Below are 14,142 nucleotides of genomic sequence, written 5' to 3'. Positions count from 1 at the left end.
GAGTCCTCTGTTCCTGGGAATAGACGGAATCTAATGAGATTTGCTCATACAGTGGGGAAATTTCAGGTCATAAAAAATCTAATTTTATAATACAGAGTGTTTTATTGCTTATGTGACATTCTCTAAGGAGCCGTGCCTCATAAATCAATAAATTTTAGGTTTGTGTACAGTAAGCAATTGTGAACCTGGAACATCCTGCTTAAATCACCCCATAGATAATGACTCCTCTCCTAGCAACTATCATTAGCCTGTTTTTCTAGAGCTCCAAAAGCTAGAGTTATGAGAAAAACAGAGCGGCAATCAAAGGGGAATAAATGGATCACAGATCAGATGCCACCAACTCTACTTCCTCAAATTTTTACACAGAAAAATACAAACGAACAAGAAAAAATAAGCACTAAGCTAAGAGATATATACTATTTTAATATAAAAATTTCCAATATTCAAAAACATAAGTTCCTTTAACTATATAAATAAGTCCATTAAATATCAGTTAAATTTAAGCAGTTCTTCTTTTCTGCAAAATTTAACAAGCTATTTCTAAAGTTTATATGGAAATACAGTAGCCAAAAGATGTCCAGAAGCCATACATTTGTGGGCTATAAAAATAGCTAGTGAGACTAGACTATGTTTCAGTGCATTAGTTGCTTGTTGCACAAGCATCCAGCATCCAGCATTCAGCATCCAGCATCCAGCATCCAGCATCCAGCATCCAGCATCCAGCATCCAGCATCCAGCATCCAGCATCCAGCATCCAGCATCCAGGTAAAAGCCCAACATTGTAGGTGCTGTGTGTCCATAACCACAGCATAAGAGTGAGTAGAGATAGGCAGATGCTGGGGCTCACTGGCTAGTGAGACTCTATAAAACAGTGAGTTCCAGGCTTAGTGAGACCCTCTCTCTCTCTCTCTCTCTCTCTCTCTCCCTCTCTCTCTCTCTCTCTCTCTCTCTCTCTCTCCCTCTCTCTCTCTCTCTCACACACACACACACACACACACACACACACACACACACACATATCAATTTATTAAAGTGGCAGTTGTAGGTTCTTCTCCAAACTCAATGAACTCACTAGCCCTGGGTGATGAACTAGGTTTCCAGTACCATACATGGTTTCCCTCTTTTAAATAGTTCTTAAGTCCCATTAGAGAGCTGTTGGTTACCACCAAAGTATACATGCCACTACTGCACGCTTAGAGTTGTTGTGGCATACTGGTCATGGCTGTGGTTCATAGGCATCATAACTCAATAGGACTGTTGACTGCTTCCCTTCTGTGGAAGCTTGCCTGATACCTTCTTGTATCATGAAAGCTAGTCCTCAGGGAAAGCTTGGAACCTCTAAGGCCCTGTAAAATGCACGGTGTCTTCAACAATAGAGAGAAACATGCCTGGTGTGAGGGATTTTGGCAGATGTTCTTGGAGGAACCATTACCATCCATATGAGAAAATTTTATTTAAACTTTATTGTATATTTATAAATAGATAAGTGTGTTATAGTTTTTATTATAATCTCAAAAAATAAAAGAAATACTTTGTAAAAATAAATTGGAAAATTATAGGACTCCAGTAACAATCTCTGATCTTCACACATAAACACACAAATGACCACATCTGCATATACAAGCATACACACAAACAGGCACACAAACACATATGTGCATGCACACAGACATAAACCACACACAAACACACACTACAATTTCACTTAATGGGAAAACACAAACATATACACAGCTACATATACACAGAGACACACACACCACATACACACATGTGCAAACACATACACAGACATACACCACAGTCAGATAGACATACACAAGCACATACAGCAGGTTTATGCACATAAACATGTATATGCACACACACATGTACACCACACACACACACACACACACACACACACACACACACACGTACACAAACATCCACCACAGTCAGAGAGACACACATATACATATGAACCACAGATACTTATACACAAATACTAACTTTAAAAAATGGAAAACAAAAGTCTATGTTTATAATAAATACTAAAGCAGTGAAATTTTTAAAAAACAAAAATATAAATAAAACATGTCTAAAAAGATTATTTGGAAAGTATCTTTAAGTTTTTACTCTTTCTTGAGAACAAGTCTGCAAATGGGATCTGGGAATAAGTCTTCATTGTGATTAATAGTGCTGGCTTGGATTAGTTAGATGCCAGAAGGCACTTAAAGAACTAAAAAGATGTTACCAAAACAATATTACAGCACAGTGGAGCAGCCAACAACACAAGGTTACCATCTCTGTATGGACAAGATGGTAGTGATTTGCTACCATTCTGCACTGCTTCACTGTCCTCTACCAGCCTACAGGCAGGAAAGCAAGACTTCCAGAGCATGTGGTCCAGCAAGAGTGACACTAAACGCATTCTTAGTCAAGATGACTAGGATACTGTCCCAATAAACAATATGAGAAGGAGATGGAGCTGTTGCTCTGTGGTTCTACCAGAGGACCCAGATTTCATTCCTGGCACCCTAGGGCACTTCACAACTGTCTGCATCTCCAGTCCAACAGTATCTGATGCCCCCTTCTGACCTCCACAGGCATTGCATGCATGTGGGTCACAGACATACATGCAGGGATAAAAGAATCCCCACCACATGGCAAAACAACTGGAGCATGTAGAAATCTGTGATGTGTCTGTGGGCTGGCTTTGATTGCAAAGGTGCTATAGAAAAGTCATGATATTACCATGGTCTAGCTTCCTCTACAGGCAATCTCCTACTGTCCCTGAAAGGCTTGTCATCTCTAGTGCACTGGCACTTGATGTTGAGGTAAATGACATTATTCTGTAGTGCCATCTCTTTGGGATTCCTGTTATTTAAATTTTGATTGATGTGTCCAACATCAGATAAAGACTACTGACTTTTGACAGCTGAAATAATAGAACATGAGTGAAATTCTAAGAAACAATACTGACATTTGTTATATTTCACACCTGGGAAAGCCACGGTGGTTTTGTGCTTGTCTTAGTCAGGGTTTCTATTCCTGCACAAACATCATGACCAAGAAGCAAGTTGGGGAGGAAAGGGTTTATTTGGCTTACACTTCCATACTGCTGTTCATCACCAAGGAAGCCAGGACTGGAACTCAAGCAGGTCAGGAAGCAGGAGCTGATGCAGAGGCCATGGAGGGATGTTCTTTACTGGCTTGCCTCTCCTGGCTTGCTCAGCCTGCTCTCTTATAGAACCCAAGACTACCAGCCCAGAGATGGCACCACCCACAAGGGGCCTTTCCCCCTTGATCACTAATTGAGAAAATGCCTTACAGTTGGATCTCATGGAGGCATTTCCTCAATTGAAGCTCCTTTCTCTCTGATAACTCCAGCTGTATCAAGTTGACACAAAACTAGCCAGTACAGTGCTTTTCTGTCATCCCCAGATGGAACAAACTCTGGAAACTGTGCGAGAAATCCATTCCCTTTAGAAAGGGGAGATTACGAAGATGGGGCAGTTGGTTCCACATTCCAATGGTTTTAACAGTTCTCTGAGCTTCAGTGACTCAAGGAATTTATCTTCCTCCATCCTACGTCTGCGAAGGGGAAAGAACAGCCACAGTAGCCTTAACATCTTTCTTTGCAGCCTTTAAAAGATGACTAGAAAATGTTCACCCACAAGTATGGTGGTGGGAAAAGGATTCCTGGTCAGAAGAAAGAAATTTAAATCAAAGGACAGCTATAGATGTCAAAAAATATAGCCTTGCATAGATGTTGGCTTTGTGGTTCTTCTAATTGGTTATGTGTAAAATGAAAGAAATAATTATATGATAGTGGAAAATTACAAAGTTAAGTAATATATATTTATATCTATATCTTTAAATCATAAAAACACCTGAAATACCTAGAGATAAGTTATTATACTCAAAGTTTGTATAAGCATACATCAAAATATGATTTATGTGGGAGATTATATGTGTGTACAAAAGTTCCAACATTGAATCTTAAACCATTTAGTTCCATATTTGAATTTCTTCTTCACAGTTGGTCCAGTTGTTTTCTAAAATTCTTTTAATAAACAAAAATGGATGTCAATATTTTTTATTGTGCTCTCTGTGTCTTTGATATTTGCTGTTTTTACTTGTTGTTCATCCTAGGTTTATTCATCCAGAGTAGAAAGATCGATGAAACGCTTTCGTTAAAGACCCCCAGGGAATGGATTTTTCCTATTAATTGAATTTTCTAGTTAATAAGACAGTAAATTGGGAATTCTTGTTTCATCCTTTAAATATATAGTTAATCTCTATCATAAATATAATTAAATCAGAATTCATTGACGATCTTAGCTCAGGGCTATCATTTTAAATTTAAGTTCATACCTCCTAGGAGTCAGTGCCATTATTCATTCTCTCTCTCTCTCTCTCTCTCTCTCTCTCTCTCTCTCTCTGTCTCTCTCTCTCCTCTGTCTATCTGTGTGTGTATTGTGTGTTTGTGTGTGTATATGTGTGTGTGTATTATGTGTGTGTATGTATGTATGTATGCATGTGTGTATGTATGTATGTGTGTATGTATGTATGTATGTATGTATGTGTGTATTTATGTGTGTATGTATGTATGTATGTATGTGTGTGTATGTATGTATGTGTGTGTATGTATGTGTGTATGTATGTGTGTGTGTATGTATGTATGTATGTGTGTGTGTATGTATGTGTGTATGCATGTATGTGTGTATGTATGTTGCATTTTGCTGGGGATTGAACTGAAGACATTCAACATGCAAGACAAGCATTCTCTTTCTGTACCAGTTTCAACCCCTCTCAGAGTGAGATTATAAACAGTATATTTTACATCACTGGTTATGAAGATGTAAATTCGCATAAGCTGTTGCTTTTGGTAAATTCCAACCTCAAGATTTACTAAAATTTCTTACTTTTCGTCGATTGAATTTTTTCTTTATAAATAATTTGATTTCATCTTCTACTATTTCCTAAATATCATATGCCAAAACCTCTCTGGCAAATCGGGTTTGATTCCCCTACCTTCTTAGCTCCAGTCATCAAAACTTTATGCCTACCTACAGAAGGCAAGGAACTTAACAGGGGAATCTAATTCCATATCAATTGACCTGCCAAAGTATTTTGTTAGCTTTGGGCACTTCTGTGCCTTCATCACCTATAGCCTTTCTTAAAACTATAGCATTCTGTCAGCAAAAGCACTCTTGGTATGAATAATAAGACTGCTTTAAAAGAAGAAAATAGCTGACTCTAAACCATACATGAGTGATCACAGCACAGGAACAAGATTCAAGTTATCCTAAGGGATATGTTCCACCAAGGAAGAGATGACGTCAACATTTATAGCCACAAAACACAAGGAAGTCATAAATCAATATATTTTCCAATTATAGCAACATCGTCTACAGAGTGTCAGGAAAGCATTGCTGTAGAGTTGAAATGTTCTCTTGCAGCATTCTTGGCTTAAGGATTGTTGGTGATTAAACACCTGCCTAGCAATACTTTATAGCCACAAGGACATTAGGCCAGATACAGAAAAGGTAGGTACATACTGAAATGCCAAAAATATTCCAATTAATGTCAACCCTTGTCTTAGAACACCATATCTCTCTGCAACCACAGTGTTCTAGTTAGTGCCTTTCAAATTGTACAGCTTCTTCAGAAAAGGTCAGCTCACTATAGCCAAAATAAATATGCCCATTTACTATAAATAATAAATAGGCAAAGAAACTGAAAACTTAGGACGTATAAAATTTTAGTTCTCCATCCAGAATCTAGTTTTTCCAACCTGAGGCTACAAGCCACAGCATCTCAGGATAGCCATCAATGTATCCCAATACATTTGTAGATAACAAGGTTGCACCTCACTGCCAAGTTTGGATACCTTGGTCCAGTTTCACTAACCAGAGTGTCCAAGTGGCAATGACAGATAGAATATGACTAGTGGAACTAATTGCAGCACCATGTGACTTCCATAATATCAAACTGCAAGTAAGCTGAAGGAAGTGCTCGCTTTCACAACTATTTAGATCATCTTCATCTGCCAGCAAGCCTTTTCAACCTTTTCCATCCCCATGTTTGGTGTAATTGGATACATTCATTACTTTTCTGTTGCTGTGATAAAACACCATGACCCAGGCAACTTTTAGAAAACAGAGTTTACTTAGGCTTATGAATCCAAAGGTTTAGAGTTCATTGTGGTAGAGAAATCATGGCAGTGGACATAGTGGATGGAGCAGGCTGAAAGCTCATCCCTTCAAACAAAAGTATAAGACAGAGAACTGGAAAGAGCATGAGTCTTTAAACTCTGAAGGCCCACCTCCAGTTACACACTATGCTTTCCCAAATAGCACCACCAACTGTTCAAACACTCAAGAGTGTGACAAGCATTTATCCTTCCATCCTCCCAGGCTTTAATAAAAGACATAGACATAGTGCCTGTTTTCTTTGTCCTTCCAACTCTCTAGTCCTTCTCTTATGAGTTTTGACTCTGTTTAGTGTTGGTCTCCTAACAATGAAGTGTTTTTATTACTATATCATGATAGATATGAAACTTAGGAGCTGCAACTTCCAGGAAGTGGAAGACCCAGTCTGTATTAGTTGGCTCTCTTCATCAGATAGCTGAATAGCCATCACTTTCTAATCTGGTGGCCAAGTTCAAACATGGAGTTGATTCATCTTTCTGAATATTCCTTCATAGAAGATGTTGTTTTAATGAGTGAGAATCACTAAGAGCTATTAGATGAATTAGGGGGATTTTATTAAGCATCATAGCAGATGTTACTAAGGGCTCATTCTATTCATGAACACTTACTCACCTCATCAATGTAGACCAACCCAATTTCCAGCTGCCAATTCCTGCCTCTGTCTTTAAGGACTATCTTAAGAGTTCAAAAGGCCCCCTTTCTCTTGCCAAAACAGATATAGTTCTTGGGCATCCAATCCTAAGGAAGTCCCCAAATTGTAATAAGAATTAAAAAATCCTGTCTCCTTGTGATGGCAGGTAGAAAAGCACTGAGGTTATTGTATTTCCCAAAGATTTCTCATAGGATTAGGCTCCACCTCCGCACCTCCACACAACAGCCATTTTCTTTTTTTTTTTTTTTTAATTTTTTATTAGGTATTTTCCTCATTTACATTTCCCATGCTATCCCCAAAATCCCCCACCCCCACTTCCCTACCCACCCTCTCCCTCTTTTTGGCCCTGGCTTTCCCCTGTACTGGGGCATATAAAGTTTGCATGTCCAATGGGCCTCTCTTTCCAGTGATGGCCGACTAGGCCATCTTTTGATACATATGCAGCTAGAGACAAGAGCTCCAGGGTACTGGTTAGTTCATAATGTTGTTCCACCTATAGGGTTGCAGATCCCTTTAGCTCCTTGAGTACTTTCTCTAGCTCCTCCATTGGGGGCCCTGTGATCCATCCAATAACTGACTGTGAGCATCCACTTCTGTGTTTGCTAGGCCCCAGCATAGCCTCACAAGAGACAGCTATATCTGGGTCCTTTCAGCAAAATCTTGCTAGTGTATGCAATGGTGTCAGCGTTTGGAAGCTGATTATGGGATGGATCCCCGGATATGGCAATCTCTAGATGGTCCATCCTTTCATCTCAGCTCCAAACTTTGTCTCTATAACTCCTTCCATGGGTATTTTGTTCCCTATTCTAAGATGGGGCAAGGTGTCCACACTTTGGTCTTTGTTCTTCTTGAGTTTCATGCAACACACATTGTTTTATGCTCACTCTTCTTCACTTTTTGCCTTTGCATTTCTACACGTCTCTTTCCTACCCAGGCCAAACTTGTTTTCTCAAGTCCTTGACTCAGAGGTTGTCAGAAAGATCTCAAATTAAAGCAGTTATCTATTTTTTCCAGATATAGATAAGCACAGACATTGCAAATGCTGGATAAGAAATTGTCTGTGCTTCAGGGCACTCACAAGCTTCTGAATAAGTGGAATAGATGAGTCAGATATTCTGCAGGACCCAGCCCATACTTCGGTTTATATGAAATCAACTCTTTAGAATTCTGACTCTTCTTCAAAACACAGAGGTAGATGCCAGGCTGGCCAGGTGATCTCAGCAAGATTGCATAGAAATGATATGTTAGTAACAATAGGAGTTTGCTGGGTAAAGTCTGAAGGCTGGCTCATATCTCACAGAGAAATATAGTCTGGATGTTATTCAATAGTAATCAGTTATAGAAAATGAGTATTACTTTGCATTCTTCTGTAAAACAGTTTGATGTTTTTTATGATTTATATATTACTCTTATTTTTTTCTCTTTATAAGTGATTTGCCTAGATGTAAGTATATGTCATAAGTACCTTTTGCCTGCAGAGGACAGAAGAGGGCACCAGGTCCTCTGGAACTAGAGTTACGGTTATAAGCCAACCATGTGGGTGCTGAGAACCAAACCCCATCCCCTGTAAGAACAGCAAGTTCTTAACTGCTAAGCCATCTCTCTAACCCACGGGTGATATTACTAAAACACTTTCCTACATGTGGTACAGCCCAATATGAAAATAGATGATTTATTGGAAAATACATTTCAGTTACTAGGCAAGAGATAAATATTTATATACCAGGTAAAAATCAGACTCTGCTCTAGATAGTAAATAGACTTCTGACTGATCCTTGAGGAAGGGTACGAGGAGCAGTAGAAATGAGAAAAAGGAAAAGTTGACTTATGACACAGGGAAATTACTCTACAATTAAAATTGGCTATTGAGTTTTTCTTAATGTGAACCATGATTGTTAGAATCTATAATGTGCCTGTCATTGAATATTGAAAAAGATTAAATTTCAATTTAATAAATAAGATAGCTACCAATCTGCAATGAAAGGAAGCCCTAAGACATATAGCATTTCATATAGATTATAGGATTTCAGTAAGCTCCATACTAAAGGGGAATCTATTTTGTATATCAGCATCCACTGTAACTTAATGTCCCTTAAATATGGAGCATGGTAACCTTTTGAGAATTGGTCAGGTTGTCACACTATGGGTTCACTGACAACTCTGGCCATGACATTTACATGACAGAATTATATCATTGCAGTCCCTATCTTACTTATCACATTGACTTTTCCATGAAGCCTCTTGCTCTAGCAACAATTATCAGTCATCTAACAAAAGTATTTTATTGTTTTATTTCTGTGTTCTTATTGTATCTTTGAGCAAAACTGAACGGAATTACGCTGCTAATATCAGATATTTCTCCAAAAGTTCATTACTGAATGTACCACAGATAGACATGGCACTACCATTCATCACAGTAATGATAAAACAAAAGACTCCTAAATCTAAATTGTGAAATGATACAAATCTTGATCAATTAGTCAGAAATAACCCTCATAAGCCAAATAAAGCTTATGACATTTATGTAGTAGCTTGATGTCATAGGCTTCCAAGAGACATAGTGATACTGTTCAGCTGTTGTATACTGGCTACAAGTGAACAATTATCTGGTCTATTGTGACTATATTCACAGTCCAATTATATAGTTACAAAGCTCGTGGTCATAAAAATGTTGATCATATCATTTATGAAAGTACTTTCTTAGCCTTACAGCTGGAAGCATTTAATAAAGAAATTGACTCATTTTGAGTCAGAGGCTGGAAGTGCAACTGCTAATGTTTGAGAAAAAAACATTCTAGCTTGGTGTGGAAAATGGCTATGGTACCACATTAAGAATTGTTATAAGTTTTACTGGCATGCCTCTAATTAAAAACCTAGAAAAGTCAAGTTTTCTTTCCTCATCTATAAAAGCATAGAATTAATGAAAGAGGATTTAAAAAAAATGTTATAGGTTTCAAAGCAAGACGTTTATGAAAATGAAATCAGTTTTAAACATTAGGCTTCAGAACTTGAATTTTATAATCTGTTTATGTTATTTCAATTGGTATTACAGAATTTTCTAGAGAAAGGAACAAATTGTGTACATATGTGTGTGTGCATCATACATATATCAAACACATACACAAATACACACATACACTCAAATATACATATATGTAAGGAACAAATAAGATATGTACATATATATTTGTATATGTAAAGAATATATATATGTAGAAAAGAGGCAGAACTCGAGAAAGAAACAGACATAGAGACAGAGATGGGAAGAAAGAACAAGTGAAGTTTTATTGCAGGAAATGTCTTACATGATTATCAATAACCCATAACCCATCTTCTACAGGTTAGAAAACAAGAAACACACATGGTGCAAGTCACACTTGAGTCTGACTGACATAGCTGAGGATAGGAGGAGATAAGGGCCCCAGTTAACATGCAATCCTTTCCCTTCCTTTTCTTATCTTCAGACAGTAGGTTAGATAATTAGTGAAAATGGGTTTCCTTAGTCAGTTACTTCTCCTCTTCTGGTATTCCAGGCAGATCCAGTTATCATATATAAATCCTTCTAAGAAATAATATAAAGAAATAGAAATTAGGATTGATGTCCAAATTCTTAGACACTTAAAATTTAACTCTTCCAAAAAAAATGTGGACAGACTCTGCATATTTTCTCACAAGATAGAGATGCACATATTCAGTAGTAACTCCCATTCGACCTGTATTGCTCAGAGGTCTTTCACATTCAAGTTACCATAAACAAACCATTATGTTTCTATCAGCACAGAAGCATTTGCACAGTAAAATCACTGTAGTTCATACATAGCATTCAATAGTCTTGAATTTGAGCTCAGGGTTTTTAGGTAGCATTCAGTGGCACTGGGTGGCATGGTCTCTGCAGTTTGAAGCACTCATGTCATTGCTGAGAACCAAGGCTGCAGTGAAGTTGCTCAATGAGACATGTGTAGCACTGCCAGAAACACATCAGACTCATATCACTGACTTCAAGTTATACTTTACGTTCATCTCAGTCTTTGCATGTCCATAATCCTTTACTCTGTCCAGATTTTTTTTTACAAATTCTGCATCCAGTTACAAAATCCTATATAGTGTTAGCAACCTATCTGTATGTTGCTCTGAAATATCTTTCTCTGACTTCAATGAAACCATTTTTTCTTCCTCTTCTCTAGTTTTCCAATAACAAACCAAATGAGATTTTTCAAAGAATAACTTGTCTTTTTTCTCACTACAGTGATGTAGCCTGCAATAGCTTTTCAGAGTTACTAAGAAATGAGAAAAATATTTTTTCTCTTTTTATTTTTATTTGATATTTTCTTTTTTTTTTTGCTACATTTTTTTTAATTAGGTATTTTCTTCATGTACATTCCAAATGCTATCCCGAAAGTCCCCCATACCCTCCCCCACCCCACTCCCCTACCCACCCACTCCCAATTTTTGGCCCTGGTGTTCCTCATATTGGGGCATATAAAGTTTGCAAGACCAATGGGCCTCTCTTCCCAATGATGGCCGACTGGGCCATCTTCTGCTACGTATGCAGCTAGACACACGAGCTCTGAGGGTACTGGTTAGTTCATATTGTTGTGCCACCTATAGGGTTGCAGACCCCTTTAGCTCCTTGGGTACTTTCTCTAGCTCCTCCATTGGGGGCCCTGTGATCCATCCAATAGCTGACTGTGAGCATCCACTTCTGTGTTTGCCAGGCACTCGCATAGTCTCACAAGAGACAGCTACATCAGGGTCCTTTCAGAAAAATATTGCTGGCATATGCAGTGGTATCTGAGTTTGGAGGCTGATTGTGGGATGGATGCCCGAATACAGCAGTCTCTAGATGGTCCATCCTTTCATCTCAGTTCCAAACATTGTCTCTGTAACTCCTTCCATGACTATTTTGTTCCCCATTCTAAGAAGGGGCAAAGTGACCACACTTTGGTCTTCGTTCTTCTTGAGTTTCATGTGTTTTGCAACTTGTATCTTGGGTATTCTGTTTCTGGGCTAATATCCACTCATCAGTGAGTACATATCAAGTGAGTTCTTTCGTGAATGTGTTACCTCACTCAGGATGATACCTTCCAGGCCCTTCCATTTGCCTACGAATTTCATAAATTCATTGTTTTTAATAGCTGAGTAGTACTCCATTGTGTAAATGTACCACATTTTCTGTATTCATTCTTCTGTTGAGGGACATCTGGGTTCTCTCCAGCTTCTGGCTATTATAAATAAGGCTGCTATGAACATAGTGGAGCATGTGTCCTTCTTACCAGTTGGAACATCTTCTGGATATATGCCCAGGAGAGGTATTGCTGGATCCTTCGGTAGTACTATGTCCAATTTTCAAAGGAACCGCCAGACTGATTTCCAGAGTGGTTGTACAAGCTTGCAATCCCACCAAAAATGGAGGAGTGTTCCTCTTTTTCCACATTCTCACCAGCATCTGCTGTCGCCTGAATTTTTGATCTTAGCCATTCTGAGTGGTGTGAGGTGGAATCTCAGGGTTGTTTTGATTTGCATTTCCCTGATGATTAAGGATGCTGAACATTTTTTCAGGTGCTTCTCAACCATTAGGTATTCCTCAGGTGAGAATTCTTTGTTTAGCTCTGAGCCCCATTTTTTAATGGGGTTATTTCATTTTCTGGAGTCTACCTTCTTGAGTTCTTTATATATATTGGATATTAGTCCCTTATCTGATTTAGGATTGGTAAAGATCCTTTCCCAATCTGTTGGTGGCCTTTTTGTCTTACTGACGGTGTCTTTTGCCTTACAGAAGCTTTGCAATTTTATGAGGTCCCATTTGTCGATTTTTGATCCTACACCACAATCCATTGTTGTTCTATTCAGGAATTTGTTCCCTGTGCCCATATCTTTGAGGCTATTGCCCACTTTCTCCTCTATAAGTTTCAGTGTCTCTGGTTTTACATGGAATTCCTTAATCCACTTAGATTTGACCTCAGTAAAAGGAGATGAGAATGAATCAATTCACATTCTTCTACATGGTAACCAGCAGTTGTGCCCGCACCACTTGTTGAAAATGCTGTCTTTTTTCCACTGGATGATTTTAGCTCCCTTGTCAAAGATCAAATGACCATAGGTGTGTGGGTTCATTTCTGGGTCTTCAATTCTATTCCATTGGTCTACTTGACTGTCGCTATACCAGTACCGTGCAGTTTTTAATCACAATTGCTCTGTAGTACAGCTTTAGGTCACGCATGGTGATTTCACCAGAGGTTCTTTTATCCTTGAGAAGAGTTTTTGCTATCCTAGGTTTTTTTTTTTGTTTTGTTTTTTTATTCTAGATGAATTTGCAAATTGCCCTTTCTACATCGTTGAAAAATTGAGTTGGAATTTTTATGAGGCTTGTGTTGAATCTGTAGATGGCTTTTGGCAAGATAGCCATTTTTACTATATTGATCCTGCCAACCCATGAGAATGGGAGATCTTTTTATCTTCTGAGATCTTCTTTGATTTCTTTCTTCAGAGACTTGAAGTTCTTATCATACAGATCTTTCACTTCCTTAGCTAGATACCAAGGTATTTTTTATTACTTCTGACTATTGTGAAGGGTGTTGTTTCCCTAATTTCTTTCTCAGCCTGCTTATCCTTTGTGTAGAGAAAGGCCATTGACTTGTTTGAGTTAATTTTATATACAGCTACTTCACTGAAGCTATTTATCAGGTTTAGGAGTTCTCTGGTGGAATTTTTAGGGTCACTAATATATACTATCATATCATCTGCAAAAAGTGATATTTAGATTTCTTCCTTTCCAATTTGTATCCCCTTGTTCTCCTTTTGTTGTCGAATTGCTCTGGCTAGGACTTTAAGTACTATATTGAACAGGTAGGGAGAAAGGGGGCAGCCTTGTCTAGTCCCTGATTTTAGTAGGATTGCTTTAAGCTTCTCACCATTTACTGTGATGTTGGCTACTGGTTTGCTGTAGATTGCTTTTATCATGTTTAGGTATGGGCCTTGAATTCCTGATCTTTCCAAGACTTTTATCATGAATGGCTATTGGATTTTGTCAAATGCTTTCTCAGCATCTAATGAGATGATCATGTGGTTTTTGTCTTTGTGTTTGTTTATATAGTGGATTATGTTGATGGATTTGCGTATATTAAACCATCCCTGCATCCTTGGAATGAAACCTACTTGGTCAGGATGGATGATTGTTTTGATGTGTTCTTGGATTCGGTTAGTGAGAATTTCATTGAGTATTTCTGCATAGATATTCATAAGGGAAATTGGTCTGAAGTTCTCTATATTTGTTGGGTCTTTCTGTGATTT

The 14,142-nt window shown here is 38.1% G+C and overlaps 1 long non-coding RNA gene across 1 annotated transcript in view; it reads right to left on the bottom strand.

Moving 5' to 3' along the window:
- Positions 1-10,113: 10,113 nt before the first annotated feature.
- Positions 10,114-14,142, bottom strand: part of 5430437J10Rik (RIKEN cDNA 5430437J10 gene) — a 98,666-nt gene continuing 94,637 nt past the window's right edge. Inside the window, exon 5 of the long non-coding RNA NR_045274.2 lies at positions 10,114-10,414. This is a non-coding gene — a long non-coding RNA (RIKEN cDNA 5430437J10 gene). The remainder of the gene's footprint in view (positions 10,415-14,142) is intronic.

The sequence above is a fragment of the Mus musculus genome, chromosome 15 (genome assembly GCF_000001635.26).
Source record: "Mus musculus strain C57BL/6J chromosome 15, GRCm38.p6 C57BL/6J".
Classification (NCBI taxonomy): domain Eukaryota; kingdom Metazoa; phylum Chordata; class Mammalia; order Rodentia; family Muridae; genus Mus; species Mus musculus.
This window is presented reverse-complemented; position numbering and strand designations above follow the sequence as displayed.